The following is a 26342-nucleotide window of genomic DNA, read 5'->3' as shown; positions in this document are numbered from 1 at the left end:
CACACGAGAGTTCAGCTTAGCATAAAAACGGGTCACTATGAGTAAGAAGCGACGAGGAAAAACCTAGTCAAGACAAAGACGACGCTTCTGACGACTGAGAAGAAAAAAGAAGAAAAAGAGCAAGAAGTAGAAGAGGAAGAAGAGAACGATACATGAAAAGACGAGGTGTGTGCGGTTTTGAGTAAATCGAAACAGACAGAAAAAAACTCTGATTACACTATCCACTTATCTAGTGTTTCCTTTTCAGATTAAATATGTTTTTAACTCATTTCAAAGTGTTTTTTAACATGTTTTATTAACTGTTTGCTCGTATATATATATATATATATATATATATATATATATATATATATATATATATATATATATTTAAATAAATGTTTAGAGGTACAGAATTTATATATGGTTTTAAATAAAATGGTAGGCGGAAGTTTCTCGAGAGCTCTTTCGGCTATCATCTCTTCAGGAGCAAATCGATAGCAATCTAAATAATATTGTGACGAAAATAAAGAGTTCTATAGGGGAACTTATTTAATGTGCCAACGTACGGGGGCATTAATTAAATTTATTTACGTTTAAAAAACGATTAAAAATGTTGGCACAACGAGGGAGAAAAAAAAAAAAAAAAAAAAAAGCGGGAGAAAAATTCAAAGTTCCCCAAAGAGAAACAATGCGTTTGATGTTTCTTTTTGCCGGCACAAAGAAGGTTGACGCACCGCGATAGAGACGGCCTCCAAAGTCTTTAAATGGTTTTTGGAGTCCGCTCTATGTAGCACCTCGAACCAATCTATTTTATATCTATCGGCACAGCATGGGTTGTCAACCAAATGCTGGCCAATAGCAGAGTCCAAGGCTGCAGAAGGAGGGAGACCTCCGAACCCCATCCTCCCTTGTCTGATCTTCGATGGAACATGCTGGTTTGTACGAGTCAAAAGGTGCAAGGATGTTCGCCCAACATAACCAGCATCGCACTGGCATTTAAACTGATATACAATATTACTATTTTGGATGTAAGGCAAACTATCCTTGCGGAAGGACGGAAAAGCAGGTCTCGTAGTATATACCACACGCAAGGTCACCGAATTGAAGCAATCGTAAATACTTCTTCGAATCTGTTTTGAAATTATATTACTCCCCTCCCCTATCCACGGTAATTTCAAATAAACCGGGCATTTCAAGAGTCCAAACTTTTTAGGGGATTTAAAATCCGCAACCTTTTTGAAAATACAATCATCAATAAGGTCAACAGGATAACCATTATTGATGAATATTTCCCTGATCTTATCGAGTTCGACATCCAATCTGTTAGGCGAACAAATCATGAGGGCTCTATGTACCAAAGTATTAATTAAGCCGACCTTACGTGATTTAGGTACAAAAGACAACCAGTTCACATATAGGCCAGTAAATGTCGGCTTTCTATAAATTATAGTGAGAAAGCCCCCCCCTTGAGCGTTCGACAAGAACATCCAAGAAAGGAAGCGAATTGTCCTTCTCACTTTCCATAGTGAACTTGAGAGCCCCATGTAAAGAATTCAACCTAATAAAAAATGTCGACGCATCACTTTGCGAAGGAAAAATAGCAAAAGTGTCGTCAACATATCTGAAATATGCAGTGGGTTTAGATATAGAATTAAACATAACGGATTCATAATACCCGACGAAAATATCCGCTAAAGTTGGGGCCAACGGACTCCCCATTGAAACCCCGTCAACCTGACAGTACATAATATCACAAAAACTAAATTCCACGGATTTCGTACACATTAAAATGAGTTCAATAAGAATCTCTTTAGAAAACCGTGGAGCAGTCAGGTGACCATCATATAAAGCGTCGGCACATATGCGTATAGTCTCATCCAACGGTATGTTGGTGAAAAGACTAGAGACATCAAATGAACACATGAAAGACGTCTCTGCATTAGAATCCAACCCACGTACACAATCAACGAACCGAAAGGAATCTGGGATACAATGCGTGGTGTATAGCTCACGCACAGGTTGCAGAATTTCTACAAGCCACTGAGCCAAAGAATGTTGTGCTGAACCAACCATTGATAAAATGGGTCTCAGTGGAACACCTTGCTTGTGGATTTTAGGGAGACCATACATTCTGGGACGTTGTGACCCAGAGGGCCTGATCCTGTCATAGACATCCTTGCAAAACACCTTCTTTTTAAATAATGCAAGTAAACGTCTCTTCGCCGATAGATATAAAATAGATTGGTTCGAGGTGCTACATAGAGCGGACTCCAAAAACCATTTAAAGATTTTGGAGGCCGTCTCTATCGCGGTGCGTCAACCTTCTTTGTGCCGGCAAAAAGAAACATCAAACGCATTGTTTCTCTTTGGGGAACTTTGAATTTTTCTCCCGCTTTTTTTTTTCTCTCCCTCGTTGTGCCAACATTTTTAATCGTTTTTTAAACGTAAATAAATTTAATTAATGCCCCCGTACGTTGGCACATTAAATAAGTTCCCCTATAGAACTCTTTATTTTCGTCACAATATTATTTAGATTGCTATCGATTTGCTCCTGAAGAGATGATAGCCGAAAGAGCTCTCGAGAAACTTCCGCCTACCATTTTATTTAAAACCATATATATATATATATATATATATATATATATATATATATATATATATATATATATATATATATATATATATATATTGATATGTAGTTTGCTTGAAGCATTATGTGGGATAGGTATGTAGTAGAGATTTAGAAGGCTATCACAATGTGGGGAATGAAATATAGTCGTTGTTGGTGAAAGGAGTGTCGATTTACAAAGCAATAAGTACATACAGCACTGAATAAATATATATAAACATATGTGTATGTACTTATATATATATATATATATATATATATATATATATATATATATATATAAGTAAAACTGTCTGTATGTGTGTGTGTATGTGTGTGTGTGTGTCTGTCTGTCTGTGTACATTTCCCTACACAATAACTCTGTCAATTTTTAGTCTATAGATACGAAATTTGACATACAGGGTATGGAGATTTGGGAAATTTTTTGTAATCCATCGGCCAGAAATTTGGCTGTTAAGGGGTCAAAGTTCAACGATTTGACCTTTCAGAACTCTACCAAACCCATCCGTCAATTTTGGGTCGAAACGCTTGAACTATTAGATATAGGTTCCTTGGACTTAATAACTTGATTTGAGTCCAAAAAAAAAAAAAAAATTGCAAGTGGTCATAATAGGGGTCAAAGTTTTAAAAAATTGATCTCTATGATCTCTACCAAGTTACTCAGACAATTTCTGGTCTAAACATTTGAAATTTTACATAAAGGGTATTCAGAGATAGAGCAAGCTTTTTAATCGGTTTGGGCCGAAAATTTGAGCTACCAATATGTAAATATATGTGCGCATGTTTGCATGTTTGCCTAAAACTTTCGACAGAGGCGACAGATTTTTACAAGATGAGTATAGTTTTGAAGCTCGACCCTTCAGACGACAAATACTGAAAAATTGGCTAAAAATATTATTCCTCACCCTCAACTAGGCACTTTTCTACAGGGAGGGGTCGCTTTTTTCGCCGATATTTTCGAAAGTCATCCCCTCATTTCGATTGTCTAGCCTTAATAACGTGTTATATATATATATATATATATATATATATATATATATATATATATATATATATATATATATATATGTATATATAAAAGTGAACGTGTCTGTGTCTGTGTGTCTGTGTACAATTCCCTACGCAATAACTCTGTAAATTTTAAGTCTATAGACTCGAAATTTCATATACAGGGTACTGATATTTGGGAAAATCTTTGTAATATGTTTTCGGCCAGAAATGTGACTGTTAAGGGGTCAAAGTGCAACGATTTGACCTTTGGGACCCCAACAAAACTCCTTCGATAATTTTGGGTCCAAACACTTGAAATTTAAGATATAGGTTCCTTGGAAATGGATCTAACCTAATAACTTGATTTGAGCCCAAAAAATAAATAGTAAGAGGTCTTAATAGGGGTCAAAGTTTTAAAAAATTGACCGCTTTTGTTTTTTCTCAACATGCACCTCCAAACACCGGGGCAACGCCGGGCTGAAATGCTTGTATATATATATATATATATATATATATATATATATATATATATATATATATATATATATATATATATATATATATATAATCGTTTTCGCTCAGTAAAAACAATGTCTCCAATGAGGACGACACGCTATACCTCAATCATGGTTTGCTTTTAGCTGATAAAGATTATTTAGCATTGCAATGGACGAGCCTGAAATCTACGAATCTGATGAATCTCAAGATGATGATGATGATGATGATGATGATTATGATGCCTTTCTGCTGCTAATATCGATGATAATGCCAGAAAAAAATATTCTTTCCTAACAAGTCAGTGGGAAATGTCATAATTTAAGACAATTCGCATAAACTGTTCGGACGCTTTTAAGAGTCCGCATTAAATTATGGATTTAATCTTCAATTATATTAAATTATTTTAGTGTATATTTCCGGTGTCTTTATGGCGTCTGTTCACAATAATGTTTCCACTTGTGTTCGATGGACAAAACAAGTGTCGAATAACAAATGACTTCACATTCATCGAATTGATTTAAAAGGTGGAACATCACTAATAATGTAGAATAATCTAAGGCAAATGTTACTTCGATGTCTGTCCGTCAGCGTCTCCCATTTCGAGTCTCTGTCTACGTGCGTCACATTTCAGTACGTTGATAAGAGTTAATCAGTGTATAGTACTCAATGAGACAATATCGTAGTAATCGTTAGTAGTGGAGATTTGGTAAATTACATAACTTAAAAGGCGACACATCAAGAACTTGTTTGCATTAATTTCTCTCTTTTCTGTGTCTACTATCTCCAAATACCACCGTTGATGGAGACTTGTAGCGAACGTCTACTTTTTTCCGCATGAAACTAATTTCATTCGTCTTAGTTAAACAGCCGTGACGACCCACCGCCATTCTTAAAACGCGGCGAAGAGAAACAACAGCGTCAAACAAGGCGATAACAAATCCACGTATAAACACCGGCACGTATGTATAAAGATTCTTATCTTGTTTATTGAAATATGCATTGTTTAATACTAGCATTGTGTTATCGCCAGATTGAATTTTCTATATAGTATAATATTTCGGAAAAGGTTACCTTCCTTCGGTATGTATTTAACTTTAGTTCAAACGTGCATGCGAGGACTATTGTTAAGATAAGCAGTTTCGCAAAAATGAAAAAGGACATGAAATTGATTTTATTTTGTTTTAAAATCTATTAAAATTGCGCAAACTTAATGCGTTAACTTATATTTATTTTATTTTATTTTATTTATGTTTCCAGGTATTTATAATTTAATTTGTATTTTGTTTAAGTTTTATTTATTTTCAGCGTTCTCGTTAAGAATGTATGAATTACATTATTTCAAAGGAGACAAGTTTACCGTAATAATCAGTATATACTCAAGCATATATATATATATATATATATATATATATATATATATATATATATATATATATATATATATATATATATATAAGCACGATACATGCGTATACACGTACACATACACATACACATACACATATATGCACACGTTCATATATGTATTTTTATTGTTCAGTTTAATTTTGTTATTCTGATAACCGTAGACACCATCTTTTGATTGACACGAAGTAAGATACGTAACTACAACTGACAAGAGTAAACGTATCTACGTTTCAAATTTGCGTTCAGAACATAGACCCGGAAAAGGGCGACGGAGTCTTCTTAGTTCATCGGCTGAAATAAAAGACACTGTTATCTTCTCCACGTCCCATTTCCGACTTCCTGTCCTTGACGTAATATTCTGACCCGTCTTTTAAACTTTCGATTAAACGTTGGATTTCTTCGTTTTCTAAGCTTGTTTTTACACATATACCAGAACAATATTCTCACACCAGGCCCACGACCAAATTCATGGTTGTCCTTAATAATAGCGCCGATGGCATCATTTATATTTTTTAGATGATAAACAAATGAGAAAATGCCAGAAATCACCATTATTATTAGTATTTTTTATTAGCGACTAAGAATAATAAAAAGAGATATCGTATTATTTAATATCCGGGAAAAGTTAAACCACTAGGCAAGTATTACAATTGTAGGAGAATGACTGTGGAAGAATGTAAACATCAATATGTCATGAATGACTTGATAAATAACTTGCAAAATTCGGAAATATAACAGCCACTGCTAAAGAATAAAACATTGATCGCATATGGACGTATATCTTTGGACTTGCCCAGAAACAATTTGCTTTCTATTTACAAACCAATACTGTTCATTAAGATAAAACTCGGGATCTGTTACGTCTGCACCAGAAAAAGGTCTATGCGGATACTACACGAAATTATTTCACTTCGATAAAACCGAGGGAGGAACGCTTTTTCAATCAGGATATCTGAACTTTCGAGCAAGTTTTCCTGGAGAGGTAATAAAGGCGCCAACAACGTTACAATCCGAGATAAAAGTGGATAGGTGTTAGGCAACTGTATCCTCTTTTGTGTACATTTCTACCATTTTTTCCTGCATAACAATTGAGGCGCATATTTAAAAAAAAATTCTGCCAAATAAATTGAATTGAATACAGTGTCATCAACGAAACATGATTCTTGTAATTCTTTTCAATCTATTTCGAAAAACTCTTTATACTGGTTGCTTTCTTGTTGACTCTGTCCGCAAACACAACGTAATTTTATGCATGAGTAACTTTTTCATATATCGCCGACTTATTATTTACCTTCCTAAATAATAATCATAAAATCACAGTACATTACACTTACAAATTAATTTTAGAAGCGCTCCCTTCTTAATGGTTTAATGGAATAACAGAATGAACCAAAGGAAATAATTCACTATGCATATTGACATTGTACGCAATAGAATCTTCAGAATAGGAGATCGTAAAAACGAACAACTAGCATTAATATGCACGCGTGCGCGTAGAGATAACATACTAGTTACTCATACATATCGTGATTTTAAACTGACTTCGTTTACTTTATTTGTTCATTAATTCAGAAAATAACTCATTTACATTAAGACTATGCATAAAATATACCAGAAACACATTCCTGCCAGAAGCGGTAGGTGTCACTAACGCGAACAAAACTTTTTTCCACAAAGGTATATCGTTTGAAGTCTTTAAAAGTTTTTACGCTTGATACATATACAATTTTCATAACCGTCGCCAGCAAAACCATTTCTTTGGGTGGTATTTCATAGATCACGTGAAAAAAAAAAAAGAAAACGAAAAAAGAGGTATTAATGATTGCTCAAAGAAAGGGAGCGTGGTGAGCACTTATATCGTTTACTAACCAAAAGAGATTGCTTAACTTTCTCAGCTTTTTAAAGTTTTTTCCCAGGTCAGGTGACAGTTAATCACGTGACCTTTTGGTTATTTAAAAGGAGGTTTCTCTCCAGTGGTTGTAAGTTTTCTTTTTAGATGCAATTGTGGCTGGCACCGGAAAGCTACTCTTTGATTACCTTAGCTTTGCTGGCAAGAGATTGTTAACAGACTGTCACGTCGCGGAAGGGGGCAATTTTTCCGCAACTTAAGGTTGCTTCCTTTTCTCAACCGAGCAGTCATCGGATTTTTAGGGGAAAATTAATTTTTTTCACGATCACAGCGAACATTAAGATTCATACGATCGATGTACGAGGTGACTAAAATAAGTTTTCAGCCTTTTTTGTATGGACACTTTTATTGATTGTACACATATGAAACTCTAGTTCCATTAGAAGTAATCTCCCTTGGCTTCAATGCGTTTGTACAAGCTTTGGAAAGCCCCATGGCAGTCCTCTTGTGTGTCCTTCGTCGCAGCCTCTTTCATCTATTCAAGTGTCTCATGACACCAGACTCTAAGGTTTTCCTTGAGCTTAGGAAATAACCAAAAGTTACAAGGAGAAAGGTATAGACTGTAAGGAGGGTGGGTGAGGTCCCGTCTTGATGCCCATCTTGCTCAAATCGTCTGTAACAAGGATGGAGTTGTGGACTACACCCTTGGAAAAAAAACTGTGCGCAAATCATCCGCATCTTCAGTTAATCGCAAATGATTGTGTGTACAGTGTCCACACTCACATCACACTTTGCGCTTATTGTCTCTATAGACACACGGTGGTCTTTATCCATGAAATTATTCATGTGGTAAATCAACTCTGGTGTTCTGACTTCTTTACTCTTCCCACACCTCCCATCATTCCTCATAGACACCCAGCATTCCTTGAATCTCTTATGCCATTCAAAAACTGATGCCTGATTCATGCAAGATGACCCAAAAGTAATCTGAAACATTCCACATGTTTCTGTTGCATTTTTTCCAAGTTTAAAACAGAATTTTATTGCATATCGGTCTTCTAAAGTGTCCTCACGTTTAGATTTCATTTTTGACATTCACCAGCTGTGACAATCAGGCTTTAGTAGGGTGTATTCCAATTCCTGCTGTAGCTGTTCATTTGCTCCTGAAATCATAAAAATTGGTCACACATCTCGTTAGATATATAGCAATAACATACTTAATTTTTAAGAGTTTATGGCAATTTTAAATTCCTGTACCAAAAATGTCTGAAAACATATTTAAGACACCTCGTACTTATGACAAGACCAGGTCAAAATGACCTACTACCTACTAAACATAACATAATACAGGCAAACAGGTAACACATGTCCTGGTGTTGTGGCGCCTGTCCTCTGTAAGTAAGTTCCAGAATTGTTCATGAACTCTGAGTTTCAGTTGAATATCGGTTTGAAGTGTCAGAATTTCATCCTCCAGTCCAAAAGAGTTTAGGTAAAACAGTGATGCAATGTTCGATGCGAGTGAAACAAGTGCAGCATCTTCTTGGAATTTTTATAAAGGGTATCATATGAATGTAGCAATTAGCTCGAGTAAAGCAAAGACTTGAAAGTCAATTGTCAATTTGCTTTGTGTAGTGTGCACTGTCAAGTTGCGCACCTGATTGCTCTTGTCCACAGCTCTGCCACGAGGTTCTGGAAGTTTGCTAAATCATTTTGGAATTTTCATTTAATTTGAATTAAATAATTCAATAAATAGAACATTTGCAGACAGATTTAAAAAAATACAATTCTGATTAAAACCTTTCAGTAAAAAATCTTATATTTTAATTATTTAGTCATTACGTTCATAACTAAAGTAATCTCCACATAAAATAAAATGACTGCAGAAACTCCTCTCTGGACCAGAGTATTCTAAGTTTGCAACAACACATGCCACATACAAATTCAATACATATAGGCTAATAGCCACCATCTTATGTAGCTTTCGAACACCATTTTAGACACATTCAGTCGTGATAATAAAGTTCTATATTGCACCCTATGAGCAACACATCAAAATTGCAACATCTTTAGAGGAAGTAGTCCCTATTTTTCTCTCTAAATATTTACTCCTAACACTGCTACCAGTTGTCACCGGGACGAATTCTACGTGTTCCACAGCTTCTATGATTACACCGACCGTAACTGGCTCATACATACATAGACCTTAAATTATCTTTCCAATTTTCGGTTCATAAATCATAAAGGCTCCCTCTTAAAAATCCGTTTACTCCGATTGGCTGAGCCCTTAAAATTCTCACATTCCGGAATCCAGTTCTTCGCTTTATAAACGAGCACTTACTAAGATTAAAATATGGCGTCAATATTATTTCGCCCGGCGTCAGGTCCAAACGGCAAATTTCATATATATTTGTATATTGAAGAGTTTAGCTTCCAAATATTTGCGTTTTTTTTTACATTAAGATTTCTTCTAAAAAAACAAATTTGCTATTAACTTTATCTTTTCCATGTGATTTGACGATATTTATAAGTTTTCGGATATTATGATAATGAAAATCACATGTAAAATTGTCGCCGACAAATAGTTTTTATGTGATAACGTTATGCTTTCCGATGGCCAGCCAAACAACGCACGCGCGTGCGTTGTTTGGCTTATGATTAGGCTATTTATCAGCGACAATGTTACATGTGTTATTCGTTTACAGATTACCCGAAAACAAATATATGTCGTCAAATTAAGGTGAATGTAATAAACAATCAATTAAACTGCTTTTAAACCTTGAGCATTACCTTTATTTATGCTATATAGGGAGTATGGCTGTATGTAAGATGTTAACACTGAACTAAATTGAAGCGGTTATCTCCTAAAATATTTGCGTTTTTTTTATTATTATACCGAAAAAAAATACGAATCTTTAGTGAACGAAATAAAACAAACTTATCTTTTGCAAATAATTTTATTTCCGCAACATATTTCCCTTAATAAAATTCTGTACTTTTTCGGAACAAATCGTAATAAAAAGACGCGATTATTTTGAAGCTAAACTGTTCAATATATATGTACAGATGAAATCCGTCGTTTTAAGACATCACCAATCCACACAAGCACGCACAAAATAACAATAACGACGTGTAAAATATATAAATGTATATTTACGCACAGACTCTATTTTTTTAATTTGGCCTTTTTGTTTCTGAAAATCTGGCTATAGTTATCAATTTGGCCTTTGTTGGCCTTTGTCTAAAAGATTTGACGTAAAAAATTTAGTAGAGTCTGGTAATGCTGCGTCTAGCCGTTAAATCTTTTTCTTTTCTGTTATACAATTTTTTCTAATAGTGTAATCTATGATAAGCATCGTAGAAATTTGTGAAAAGTCGAAAAGGAAAGACCTAAATGCTAGTGGCAGCATTAACAACGCGAATGGGCCTAAAGTGGGTGTTCACTGTAGTAGAACGTTATAATTTCACATTTAAGCCTGTAAGCTCTGATAATCGCCTGAAAAATTTACGAATAAATGAAAAATAATAATAAAAAAAACTAAACGGTAGTGGCAGCATTGTTCAGGTCCACAAATTTTTGTTTTTCTTTAAATTATTTTACAATCTGAAAGTTATGTGTGTTTTAAAGGTTCTAAAAGGGTAAACATGTCAAATAGATGACCCTAATTGGGTTGCCAGACTCTTATAAATTTTTAATTAGTTTCGATTCTAGCTGACGACACGCAAATACATTTTTTTTTACTTTTGAAATCACGACTCTAATATAATATATACAAAGTCTGGAAAAATTAAAATATCATATTTAAGCATATTTTACGACCGGTTAAAGCTCCCTCACCACTAGTAGAAAGTAAATAGGAAGTAAAATAAAAACAAAATAGAAATATAGTATACTAGCATTTCAGTCCGGCGTTACCCGGGTGTTTGGAGGTGTATGTTGAGCAAAAAAAAAAAAAAGCGGACATTTTTTAAAACTTTGACCCCTATTATGACCCTTTAACATTTATTGTTTTGGACTAAAATCGAGGTATTAAGTTAGATCCATGTCCAAGGAACCTATATCTAAAATTTCAAGTGTTTAGACCAACAATTGTCGGAGGAGTTTGGTAGAGTTCTCAAAGGTCAAATCGTTGAACTTTGACCCCTTAACAGCTAAATTTCTGGCCGAAAACCGACCCCAAAGATTTTCCCAAATCTCAGTACCCTGTATATCAAATTTCGAGTCCGTAGACTTAATATTAACAGAGTTATTGCGAAGAAAAATGTACACAGGCACACAGACACGTTCACTTTATATATATATATATATATATATATATATATATATATATATATATATATATATATATAGAGAGAGAGAGAGAGAGAGAGAGAGAGAGATAGATAGATAGATTTAATTATTTATTTGTGGACTGTTATTCTTATCTTGTTGTTTCACCACATATCGGCCAACTATTCCCCTGGTCTTCTTCAGGTGGATAATCGCAACGGGATAGGAATGCTGAGTCTTGTAATTATATCTCCAGTATTTACTGCCTTCCATACTTGTTGTAGATCGAAAGGTGGCAAAACAACAATAGTGAAGATAAGGATAACAATCCGCAAACAAATCTATATATAAAAGTGAAATTGTCTGTGTGTGTGTCTTTGTGTGTACATTTCCCTACTAAACTACTCTGTCAATTTTCAGTCTACAGACTCGAGATTTGACATAAGGGTATTGAGATTTGGCTGTCAAGGGGGCAGAGTTCAACGATTTGCCCTTTGAAAACTGTACCAAACTTCTCCGCCAATTTTAGATCTAAACACTTGAAATTTTAGATGTAGATTACTTGGAGATGGATCAAACTTTTTAATTTAATGTTAAGGGTTCAAATTGAGGTCAAAGTTTAAAAAATTGAGATTTTACATCAAGTGTAATCAGACATAAGGCAAGCTTTTTAATCGGTTTTTGGCCGAAAATTTGGCTTTTAAGGGGTCAAAGTTCAAAAGATTTTACCTTTGCAGTCTCTAGCAAATTATTCAGCCAATTTTGCGTCTAAACGTTTGAAATTTTACATAAAGTGTATTCAAACATGCAGCAAGCGTTTTAATCAGTTTTTGGACGAAGATTTGCCTACCAATAAGTCAAAGTTTACAGAGTTGACCGTTGCAGACTCTACCAAACTCCTCCGCCAATTTTAGGTCTGAACACTTGAAATTTTAGATGTAGGTTACCTGCACCCGAGTCATACTTTTTAATATATATATATATATATATATATATATATATATATATATATATATATATATATATATACTAGCAAAAGTACCCGTCGTTGACTGGGTTCAAAAACAGCCTGCAGAAAATGGACTCTGGTTTATGAAAGTATGATAGGTTATGAAAAGGAACGGTTGTAAAGAGATAGCTCCGAATTTGAGGGTATCAAAACCAAAGCAAAATATGATGAAAGTAAAAATAAAATAGACAAACCCCATAATTCATTATACCATACCTGTTCACACTGAAACACTTATCACAATATTCTGTGGATCTATATTAAAAAACCTTGTTAAACTTTGTGACATATTTCCATTCTATGGAGGTCAGGCGCGAACGAACACCCCATAATTTTATTATACCATATTTCTTCAAACTGAAACGTAATTATCAAAGTATACTTACACAGATAGATATGAAAAGTCTTTATTAAAGTTTGTGCCTATTTCCATTCTATGGAGGCCAGGCGCGAACGCAGACCCCACAATTTTATTATACCATCCCTATTTAAGTCAAAACATACTTATCAAAGTATTATTATGTACATCTATATTGGAGTTTTTGATAGAGTGTCTTACTAAAGGGGGCGGTTTGTCAGGAGTTTGTTTATGTTGGACTTGAAGACGTCTAAGTTGTAGTCAGGTGGGAAACAGGCAAGCGGCAGACAGTTCCACTGACGTGCAGTTCTAAGAAAGAAGCTTTGCTCATGGAATCTATGTTTGGATTTAGGCACAGATAAGGAGTGGGGAAAATTATTGACAGTAGTTTCAGCCAGACGGGTGTTTCTCGTGAAAGATTGGCGAGGGGGGGGGCGGGGGATCGGAGCTCAGACGAGCACCTGCCATGGAAATAGCGATAAAACAAAGACAGGCTCGCAACGTCTCTTCTGTGGGAGAGAGGTTTCAGGGAAGAGAAAAGGGCATCCCCCACTAAGCCACGAAGTCTATTTTGTATTCTGTCAAGGCAGGGTATGCTGTTTTTAGCAGCTCCTGCCCAGATGTGTCAGCAGTACTCCATACTTGGACGTACTTAGCTTTTATATAGATAAAGAATTGCATCAGTAGTGAGATATCTTCTGGAGCGATAGAAGGACCCCACCATTTTCCCAACTTCCCTGTCAACAGACTTGATGTACGTGTTCCATTTCAGATCAGGAGTAAAGGTCAAACCCAGAAGCTTGTCAAAACACGGAGCCCCTCCAAGATGAGAGCCATCCATTTCAATTGATGCCAGATGGGGATCAGAGCGTTGATGATGTAAAGATAGAAGCTTGGTTTTGGATGCATTAAAAGTGACCAGCCACCTCTTCCCCCATTGTACCACGTACTCAAGATCAGAGGAGAGAGAATTAGAGAGAACTTCGTCATTTACGACCTTTGATGTGTTGCCATAGATGATCGTGTCATCAACATAGATGTCAACGGATGATTTAAGTATGTGTTTTGGGAGATCATTGATGTAGATCAGGAAGAGAGTTGGGCTCAGGATGGACCCCTGGGGGACTCCAGCATTAATACTGTGGGCCTCTGATTTCTGCCCATCAACCACTACTCTTATGAACCTATCGGAGAGAAATGATTTAATAATTGAGAAAACATTTTCAGTTATAACGTAGCTGGGAATCTTGTGAAGTAGGCCCTTATGCCATACCTTATCGAAGGCCTTCGATATGTCAAGAGCAATTGCCCTGGAAAGGAAACTTTTGTCAAGAGATCCACTAATCATATGTGATATAACCGTTAGCACATCTAATGTAGATCTTGCAGAACGGAAACCATATTGCATGTCACTAAGAAGGTTGTTTCTGTTGAGGTGGTTGACTACTTCTTTATTTAATATGGATTTCAACAACTTACTCATGACACACAGGAGACTTATTGGTCTGTACTAAGAGGGAGATGACTTTTCACCTGCATTCTTAAATACAGGGCATACTGATGAGGTTTTCCAGGGTGTTGGGAAGCACTTCTCTTTAAGGCAACGCTTAAACAGTTTCGTAAGTATGGGGGCAAGTTCTGGTTGGAGCTTTTTTAGCACTATAACTGGAATGCCATCAGGGCCAGTTGCTTTACTGGAATCAAGGTTCTTGATTAGCTTGGCGACCTCACGCACAGATATTTGTATGTTGCATAGCGTGCTGTCTGTTATAGGAGGAAATACAGGGAGTTAATGGTCATTGTCGCATAGGGTAGAATTAGCTGCAAAGTTCTTGGCAAATAGTCTGGCCTTGTCTGATGCTGATGAGATGACCTCAGGTCCATTGATGATAGTTGGGATAGAAAGCACACTTCTGTTCAAGATCCTGTTTGCTATTTGCCAGAACTGGTGGGAACCAAGCCGCTGCTCAGCTACTTTGGATTTAACAGACTGGGCATATAGCCCTCTTGCATGTTTTATTACTCTTTTACAGTGGTTGCTGGCAGTCCTTACAGCATCTTTAGTCTCAGTACATCTATTACGTTGGTGGCTATGGAAAAAGTGATTTCTGTGCGCGATGGCAGCAGCACATTCAGGGGAGAGCCATGGCTGGCTGTTAGTTTTTTGTTGGAATCTTTTGGATGGTATGAATCGGTCTATGCCTATTATTAACCATTCGGTCAGGTCTGATACTATAGAGGACACATCCTTTTTAAACATGCAGAGGTAAGTCAGATATAAATGTACGGAAGCTATCCCAGTCAGCCATAGAGTATCGGTATAGGTAAAAAAAAAACAATTGTCTACTGTGAGATTCGAAGCAGGAACGATAGTATAAAACTCAACGAACGATTTATCCACGAGGCCACCGAAAAAATCAAAATATTTTCAAACTAAACATTGTTGCAATATCTGGGGAGGAAATGCTCGAAGCACCCTTTCCTGCCTTGACAGAGTTCAAAACCGGTTTCGAAACGTAGTAGGTGATATCTTTCTCCCTCCTCCTGACACCTCTTCCTCACACAAGAGACGTTGCTAGCCAATCTCTGCTTTTTTTGCCCGACTGGACTTCAATCTATACTCTCGTATCACTACCTATTCTCTATTTGTGCTTAAATCTAAACGCAAATTCCACGAACGTAGCTTATTTCCTAGAACTGACCACCCGTGAACTCTTTACTGCGGGTTTGCTTTCTAACTGACTACAATATAAGTCCAATATAAACAAGTTCTTGTTGGGGGCGTCCCCTTAAACGATCAAATCCTTCCCAATTTCCACCTGGGTGGTCCACCATACCAGGTCGTTGTCTCCCGTTTTTGCTCGGGAGTGCCGATGAGGCTGGACAGGCAATTTCTAAGTCTACCGAACTTTTCGTCCTGGATTGTCCTATAAAATCCACCCACCTAGAACTACAGAGGTATCTGCTCTGGGGAGTCATAAGAAGTTAAGCTTTCTATGACTACCGAGGTAAACAAGTTCTTGTTCGGCCGCCCCCTTAAATAATCAAATCTTTCCCAATTTCCACCACTCCTATAAATACAATGTCTCAATACCACTTATTAATCATTATCTTCAAGTGGCTTGCAGGCCTTAATAAGTAGTCTCTCTTTTGTAAAAAAAACCTATGTATATGGGTTTATAACAAAACCAATGCTACAAATTTCACACTTTTTACGAGATATGAACGCACACTTTTGGCGGGATCATAACTCTTCAACGAGGAAAACCTTTTTTTTTTTTCGAATAACGTATAAGAAATTACCAGAAAACGCAATTCTGTAGATTATTAAATATTACCATCCATAGATAAATAAAGAAATCAAAGCCTGGAAAAAATAATAAAGATTACAAAATTCACCAAAAATACAAGCAAAAAGCCGGAAAAACAAAACAAAACAAACAAAACAAATAATAATAAATAACGAAATGCATTCGCGAATACGCGGCCATTCATATTTTATTTGTTTGCTGTTTTCTTTTACGTGCACGAGCAGTTGTCGGGCTTTGGTAAGCGAATGGCGCTACAGACGAAGCGTGATGCGTAATATAAATGGATTATTATGAATGTTATGTTGACTCGGACATTGACAAAGGCTCATAACCAAATTAATCATATTTTTTGCACACGAACTCGAAGCAAACATGTGTGAACTGAGGAGCACAATAACAAGATACGTGGTGGTAAACATTGAAAAAGGAAAATAGAAAATGCATGTTTATATTTCCCAATTCTTTTTAACCCCCATCTCTCTGTCTCTGTCTCTCTCTCTGTCTCTGTCTCCCTCTCTCTCTCTCTCTCTCTCTCTCTAGGTTTATTTATTTGCTCTTTCGGCATAAAAACTAAACCCAGCACACCAGTCTCTGATATGTCCTCGGCAGTGTAACAAAATCTTGGTGATTTTTTTTAGTAGGGAATGGTCTTGCATCTAACGGGCTGAAGTGTACTTCTGGATAGTCCTAGGTGGTCCACCGCCCCACGTTGCTACCTCCTGTTTTCCACGTAGCGTAAGTTTATTCCTTACCTCCTGAAGCGCCCCTACCAGGAATGCTGACGAGGCTGCCCACGTAATTTGTAAAAGACCCGAGTACTTATGCCTAAGAAGCGTTGGCTTGACTCTCCCCATCTTCCGATCTTATGTCATACCTTACTGCGGTGGGAAGGAAGTAAATTCTTACTACCTGGTTTATACGAAATAAGTTTTATTCATACTAGTCGAGGATACGTCTTCGACAATCAGTTCAAGCGAGGGCGGGCGTTGTGATATCTTCTAGCCATGCTTTGCAAGGCTGAGGTATCTGTACTGGATAATCAGATGAAGTCCACCCTTCTAGGATTACTGAGATACCTGTCAAAGTAACCCAAGGAAGTCTGCACCGCTTGGATTACAAGGGATTTTGTCCTGAGTAGTTCTAGGAAGTTTAGCCTTCTAGGAATACCGAACTATGTGTCCTGGATTGTCCTAGAACATCCACCCGCCTAAAACTACTGCGGTATCTGCCCTGTGTAGTCATAAGAAGTCAAGCTTTCTAGGACTACAGAGGTATCTGTCCTGGGTAGTTACGAGAAGGCCACCATCCTAGGACTACCAAGGCATCTTTCTGTGGTAGTCATAAGTAAGGCTGTGACAACAGAATATTCTTTTCGATGTTTTGACTCTCGAGTATATATCCGAGACAGTTAGACACAGTTAGTCAACCGAGAATCACATCACTCTATATAAAAGCATAGAAGACATCAACATATACACACTCGAGATCAAAACAATGAAAAGAATATTCTGTTGTCCTAGCCCTAGTCATAAGAAACCCATACTCCTAGGACTACTGAGGTCTCTGTCCTCTGGTACCAGCCCGCGAAGAGCTCGCCGCTCTGATGAAGACCGCGGATGTCGAAGGATCCTGTTCCGTTAAATTACCAATCACCTTCCGTTGTCAAAGATCATGAGGGCAATCGTCCGGCATAGGTCATCAGAGTTGTTTCACTAAAGAGCAGAGGTCACTTTTAAAAACAAATAATAAATAGCAATTCGACAGTTGATCTTTTAATATAAAAACATAATTAGTCTTGATAAAATTACAATATTGCATTAGCGTGACGCCCCCCCCCAAACTAAATACAGTTTCTACTTGAACTGTTTTTAGTTTGATTCTTAAGTTCTGTGTGTTTTTAGTTTGACGTTTTCAAGGTCGGGACCGGTTTCTTAAGGTCGTGAGGACCGGTGGCGAGCAAAATGGAGTTTCTTGGCTACAAAATGCAGCTGATTATATGGTATTGAGAATCAAGTAAGGCAATCTGGCAGAGTCCGGTCCTCCGAACTCTCTCTCTCTCTCTCTGTTACCTCAAGAGGGAGAGATTTCCCTCTCTCACTGTATCAAATTATTATATTATCTGTCTCTCTTTTTCACTGCTACCCAGAAATAAGATGGTTCTCGTCTCTCACTCTGTCAGCTGATTACATCATCTATCTCTCATCCTCTCTCACTGAAATGGAATTTATTCTACTTATTACCAACTTCTAGGGAAAATATAAATCCTCGTCGTCAACCCACCCCACTTGACCTGTGTCAGTCACAAAACCAACATGTGGTGCGAAAAAAAAACGTTTTCCTCTTTTTAATTGATTTTGCCTTTCACTAATTAAATTGCACATTTCTTTTTTGTCTTCCAGAAAAAGAGTTTCGCGTCAACTTTTTTGTGATCCACTAAAGGGATATATTCGTTTGGAGTAGCTGAGTGGGACTTGCTAAGCTTCTAGCAATAATCTGGTTGGTCGCCTTACTTAACAAGTGTTCGTGGTTGACGTTGATATTTCTACTGTGAGACTTGTGGCGTAACTTTCGACGTCTGTCCCAGTTGGCTCTACCGGTCGGTATTTATAGATTAATCAGCCAATCGTGTTCTTGTAAGGAGGAAGAACCCGGATGTACTCATATTCATTACGTCATCTTCCTTGAGCTAAGTTTATGACATCAAATACTATTTTAACAAAGTTATTTCTCTTCTTTTAATGACAAATCCACAGGAAGACAAGCACATGCAGAGTGTGCACATCGCATCCAATCATACACCTGTGTTGAAAGAAGAGGAACATAATTTTTAATTCTTACATGCATCAATTCTCTATCTATATAAGAGCCAGGTACGCCCAAGGATGGAGTAATATTGCCACATCTGAGCAGGAGCTGCTAGAAAGAACTTATCCTGCCTTGATAGAGTTCAAAATAGACTTCGTAGCCTCGTAGAGGATGTCCTTTTCTCTTCCCCGCAACCTCTTTCTCACAGAAGAGATGTTGCGAGTTTGTCTCTGCTTTATCGTTATTTTCATGGCAAGTGCTCGGCTGAGCTCCAATCTATGGTCCCTCGTCGCCAGACTTTCACAAGAAACACCCGTCTAGCAGAAAATACTATCACTAATTTCCCCCACTCTTTATATGTGCCTAAACCTAAATGTAGATTCCATGAACAAAGCTTCTTTCTTAGAACTGCACGCCTGTGGAATTGTCTTCCGTTTTCCTGCTTTCCAGCTGACTACAATATGGTTGTCTTTAAGTCTAACGTAAATAAGTTTTTGATGAACCGTTCCATATAAGTAAACAAATGTACCGAAATTCCATTATTAACGATTACTATATTGTCCAATTTCTACTGTACACTCTTTAACACTTATTCTCGAGTGGCCTTGATAAGTGGCGATGCTTATGTAAAAATAAAATCCTTAAAAAAGGATTCAATAAGACGTGAAGTTTTCTGATATACATCTTCAGATTCAAACCTCAGAACCATAAGAAACATGATTCCGAATTTTTGGAGCAAGGATTGACAATTTGTATTATTTAGATTATTCGGACTACTGTTTTCAACTTGAATGTCATTTTCACAACGTTTCGGCCTATGTAACTTTTACAGAGCATCGACGTACGCATGCAAATGCCGAGTCGTGTGCGAAGTGATGTCACGGTAGGGAAAAAGAAATAGACTATAAAAAGAACGCGTTCACAGGAAGAGGAGGATGTTCGAGAGGATAGAAGTTATAGAGAAGAAATACAATCACGTTTTAATCGGTAAAATACCCGGAAATAAAAGTGTATAAAACTCGTGTACTACGCACATAATATTTGACTTTATTCACGTGTATCTTATCGAACTGAGGATATTTCTGTCGAACTCGGGAATCTGCAAGCAATTTCGAATGAAACTCTTTATCTAATTTTCGGGGGTAGCATGCTCTTGTTCCGTCAGCCATGATTGAGAAGAAATCTTATACCATTGCAATTGCATTCCTAGTATCGACCGCATAGAGGTTTGAATTTTTCACCATTTAGAAGATTATTATTTAGAACTTGATTTTACTTAGTATTTTATCATTGTGGATAATTCTAACATACATTTTGCGAGCCTTAATCTTATAAAAAATGACTAAGTACAGATTCAAATCCTCAAGTTCGACAAGTTGAAGAAGGTCGGAGGCTACAGCGACTGAAATGTTGTGAGAATAAAACTCAAGATGAGAACAGAAGTTCAAATAATTCAAAAATTCCACAGCGAGTTCTTTCATATGTAATATATTGATGTTGGCATTTTGTGGGCAAATGTACAAATCTGAGCTAGCAAGGACGCCCGGCGTAGTTCGGTTAGTAAAATACGCTTAAATATTGTGAGAATAAAACTCAAGATGAGAACAGAAGTTCAAATAATTCAAAAATTCCACAGCGAGTTCTTTCATATGTAATATATTGATGTTGGCATTTTGTGGGCAAATGTACAAATCTGAGCTAGCAAGGACGCCCGGCGTAGTTCGGTTAGTAAAATACGCTTAAATATTATATTCTAATTTATGCAGATTTCGTATATATTATTATTGAGTCAATTTTCTATCGATTCGTATATATTATAACGTTGTGATTAAAAAAAAAATCTATATCCATGTGACTTGGGTGCATCAGCTTGAATCGAAACCAAAACTTATGAAGAATTCTTGATAAAATTATTTATAAAAAAAAATAGATGACTTGGGTGCCATCAGCTATAATTGAAACCGAAACCAAAAATTTATTATTTTTTTCAAGAATTAGAAAGTCATAACAAATAGATGACAGTCACTTGGAAGAAAAAAGATGTAAGCGTGACAGAAAATAACATACATGCTATCCGATTAATAGATAGATACCAGATGATTGTTTCTCGAGTTCAATTAAATGCAAAAATATTACCACTTAAAATTTTTATAAACTTCCCTCCTCCCGTATTAATGCAGGTATAGTCGTATACTCGTTCAGATCTCCGATATCCTCGAATATTTATATATCGTCTCCGCTGTTGTGTCATTAGACCGGACAGTGACAGCAATCGATTATCTTCGGCGTTTTTGTCAGCGTGATCACACTCCACTTCTCACGCTGTGATTTTTCTAGTTGTGAAGTATGTCTGGCAGCTTTCTAGGAAGCAGCGTCTCAACGGGGTTTGGTCTTAGTAGAAACCAAAACAAAACAAAAAAATACACATAAAATTCAACAAAGTACATCCAACGTCAAAGAGGCACAATAGAACTTTTATCTTGTCTTTCTGGTAAAATTATATTCTCGTATAAATACTATATAATATAAATGGAGCTTGAATGAGATGTAATGATGTTGTATTATCGGGGTTGTTTATAATGAGTGTATATACGTGCGTTCATGCACGTCTAGTCTATATAAATATACGTGTGTATGAAACCGATGCTCTTGCATCGTCTAGTGTTTATAAATATTCATTGTGTGTGTGTGTGTGTGTGTGTGTGTGTGTGGGTGTGTGTGCGTGTCTACACATATTCAAACAGAATTCGCGTAACATGGACAAGGTAACAGTTATTAGTTCGGGTCGGGCACAACAAACATGACACATATGCACACAATAGCCGTTTCATAATGGACTATAAACCTTAGGTTGTGGGTCCTTTTGTTTCTTGGACACTTCAAGAAAACATTTCACTGCGAAGCGGTAACACCAGGACTTGGTTTTGTTTTTCCTCGTTTAGTCTCAATTTCACAGTTAAATGTTTCTCTCAGAGATTTACAATGCTTTCTCATTTTAGTCCTTATATTGTCTCTTAGTAGCTCAGTCGAATGCTTCCACGACTGACAAAGTCAACCTCTTCTGATCGACAGCGCTTTCGTTCTCTGACTCTTACTTGTACGTCTATATATCAAAACACACTTTTTTTTGTTACCAGGTCAATTCAATTGTTTATTGTTTATAAAATTCAACTCCTTAATCTATTTTATTACATGTAATATTTTATTTATAAACATTCCTAAATATAATTTAAAATTCCTCCGTTATTTTTAACATAAATATTTTAGATAAACATTCCATTCTTTCAAAAATTTCTTTCTGCATATATTTTTCTTCATAACAGTTAGCTAATCAATAATAATAATATAATGATAATAATAATAATAATAATAATAATAATAATCGTTCATACCTTACGCATTGCCCGCCACAACATAACAGATACTACACTGTGATCATGTCAAAATGCCAAACACATGACTGTAGTGTTGGATGCTTGATACAATTCTGTAATTTATACAATTCGCGACTTTTCTGTCGGCTGTACGAGTTATCGGCACAACGGTCGAACGTTCCAACTAAACACTATTACATGCGAAAAGAATACGAAAGAAGAATGCTTCACAACTTGGCTTAATCGCCATATATGTTTTATAAATTACTAACTAGCTCTACCTATGTATTGAGTACTTTTGAAGTAAATACTTAAAGTTTACGCATAAATCTATACTTTCGTATATTAATTTATGTGAGTAAATTAAGTAGTTGTATATATATATATATATATATATATATATATATATATATATATAAGTTTACGTGTATACATACTACACATGTACATATAAATTCATATATATATATATATATATATATATATATATATATATATATATATATATATAGTATGAAAATATGTTTATGGCACCTAAGCTACACAGAGGCGTTTACATTTTATTTCTGCAGAAAATCGTCAGACTAAAATCTGATCTTTGTAAAACCCTCAAAATATGTCCGAAAAATCGTGAATTCACTCTATACATTCATTTTTGTGAAAAAGCAACGTGGGTAAGGATTTATAGCGGCTGCTTCACCGGGATAAATCCTTACGTCATGATTAGGGCTATGACAAGAGAATATTCTTATCATTGTTTCGACTCTCGAGTATATATCCGACGCAGTTAGACACAGTTAATCAATCGAGAACCACATCACTCTATCTAAAAACATACAAGATATTAACTGATATGTACTCGAGAGTGAAAATAATGAAAAGAATATTCTTTTGTCATAGCCCTAGTAATGAATAATACACACTTTGATTGGCTAGCGGCTATTTCAAGCCTTCGTTTGAATTTCTTTCAAACGTTCCCATAGAGCTGGTATTTTAACCAAATTATATTGCCACTTATATTATACCTGACCCAAGCTGACCTCTGCAGCTGTCATGCTCGCTTTTACACGTTTGCTTAAGGTTTGTTGACCAATGCTCTTAAGAAGATCAGTGATCTCAGTAATGACAACAAATGCACACACAAATGTAGAGAGCGTGGGTCACCTGGCATTCAGTTGTAAGCTTTTGCTGGGGGACGGGAATAACACAATGGAGTGTTTAGATATATCCGCTGGGCCACCTGTAAAAGGTTAATATCGAATGCAGCAGCAAGTTCTGAGAACATATACCAGAAACAACAGTTGGAAATAAGTCGTCCACCATCCATTATGACTATGCACTTCTGTCATCTATGTACCTATAGAAAACGAGGCTATTATATATGACATAGTGATATGGAATATTATAATTATTATTTATTTATTTCATTTGTAAACATTTCTAGTGTTTTTTATTAGAGGCCTTTTTATTGCTGTTGTTATGTTACTACTACTACTACTACTACTACTACTAATGCTATTATTATTATTATTATTATTATTATTATTATTTTAATTATATATATTAAATTCCATGCATTGAGCTAGAAACCAAGCTACGCGAGTTTCGATTTTAGGTCATTCCAAAGCAACAATTTCATTCGTAAACATTTTTGTGTCTATCGCTTTCCTTTTTGTCGTTATGCACTTTTTCTTTAAACGTTAACTTACGTGATTTAAAACATTTCTTTTTATTAGCGGGGATCCAGTTCTTTGCTCACCGAACACTTCATGAAACCAAAACAAAGATAACCCTATCTAGGAGAATTTCTCCTGTATTGGAAGACACAAGAACCAATAATTTTAGGATTGTTTATCATGCTTTTTAACATTTATTTTATGAACAGGACTTCATTTTTTAACTGATCGAATACTTCATAAAAACAAAACAAAAATACCCAAATCTACAAGAATTTATCCTTAATTGTAAAATACTAGAATAATATGTTTAGGATTAATTATAATATTTCTTCGTAAACATTTTTATTCATTACTTTCCTGTACTGTGGGACATGCATATTTTTTTTAGCCATTATGGATATACGCACATTTATATATAGGTAACATATTTTTGACATTTTTATCAATGAAGACCTCAATTAATAACTTACCAATCACTTCATAAAATCAAAAAAGGTTACTTCAGTCGAGACGGATTTTTCTTACATGAATAAACTACAGAACCAATGGTTGCAGAATTGCTTGAATATGTCCTTATATACTTATTTAATTCTTTACTTTATGCAGATTAATTCTTTATTCATGCACATTTTTATACGTAATTTACGTGCTTTTTAACATTGCTTTGTGTTGAGGTCAATTATTAACTTACCGATTGCTTCATAAAATAAAACAAAACAAAATTAGCTCAGTTTACGATAATTTTGTAGATAACTAGACTACCCATGACCCGTTGGGTCAGTATGTTATATTAGCTATTGAATTAATGTATGAGCGTGACACTTGTGACGTAAAGAAAATAGTTTTTTGTGGCGTAACAAAAACATTTCTATGAAAGTATATTAAAAATTAAAAAATAATATAGATTTATATGAGTCGTTCTGTTTATAATTGTTTATTTTTTTAACAAAAAAACTTACAACCATTGAATTATGAGTGGTTTGCCATACTTATAGGTAAATCTGCACTATTCAAATTGTGATATATCGTTTAATTTAAACGCGAAAAAACAATTGGGACGCTGAAAACGTACACAGTAAAACAATACGTTGTAAAATGCTCTTATGGTTATCAAAGGTTAAAGTAGATTTATTTGTAAGAAAATTGCCTTAAAATAACTTAAACGTAATACGGAAATGAACGATGCAGAAAGTATTAACAATTATTTAGATAATTTAAACGCGAAAAAAAAAACAATTGGGACGCTGAAAACGTACACAGTAAAACTATACGTTGTCAACGGGTCAAAGTTGATTTATTTGTAAGAAAATTGTGACAGTATACTTGTAATACAGAATAGTCGCAAAACATCCTCACCCTTCCCATATTAAATAATAATTTCGAAATAATAACGTTAATATTTCAGTGCGCAGGTCAAATTCTGCAAAAGTAGCGATTTGTGTTTATTTGTTTACGCTATTATGGGTTTATGTTTATGTACGCATGCGCAACCGGAAGTCGTAAACCGGATGTTGGGTTACACCCGTTACAAGGTAATTTGAGTTTTATAATTATATAGATTAAACAGCGGCCCGACAATATTTTTCGGACACTTTGAAAAAAGTGCTTCAAGATGGTTACTAGTGCCAAAAACTTTTGAGATTATAAGTACGTGGCTGAGGAGTGAAAATCCCCTACTAGTGTAATCATTTTTTTTTGTTTGGCTTTGATAATTTTAGTTTTTTGCGATTTTGCAAAAAATTGCGCGACACTATTTTTCGCACATGACAAAAAAATCCCATTTTATAAAGAGCTATGTTAAGTATATGTTGCTGTATGCAAATTTTCTGCTTGTACACTTAGCTGTCATCATTAGAATCAATTATCTGTTCTATTGTACTGGTAAAACAATTAAGTTTAATGAGGTAAAATGCATTCAAAAGAAGTAGTTTGTTTGGCACGGAAGAAGCGGGAAGATGTCCTCAGCATCAGAAGGATCGCCATGGATTTGAAGCTGTCGAAATCAACGGTCGAACAATGCTGAAGACAAACTCCGAGCGAGAAAAGAAGAAAGGACGGAAAAGATCAATTGGCAAGAGGACTGAAAGGAGAATGAAGAGGACTGTGACACGGCTTTTGACATCTGGAGAAAAAGTTAGAGCAAGAAAAGTGAAGAAGAAATGTAAATTGGATGTAAACGTTCGA

The sequence above is a fragment of the Euprymna scolopes genome, chromosome 6 (assembly GCF_053919585.1).
Source record: "Euprymna scolopes isolate OS-2025 chromosome 6, ASM5391958v1, whole genome shotgun sequence".
Classification (NCBI taxonomy): domain Eukaryota; kingdom Metazoa; phylum Mollusca; class Cephalopoda; order Sepiida; family Sepiolidae; genus Euprymna; species Euprymna scolopes.
The sequence above is the reverse complement of the archived record's forward strand: the minus strand, read 5'-3'. Positions refer to the sequence as shown.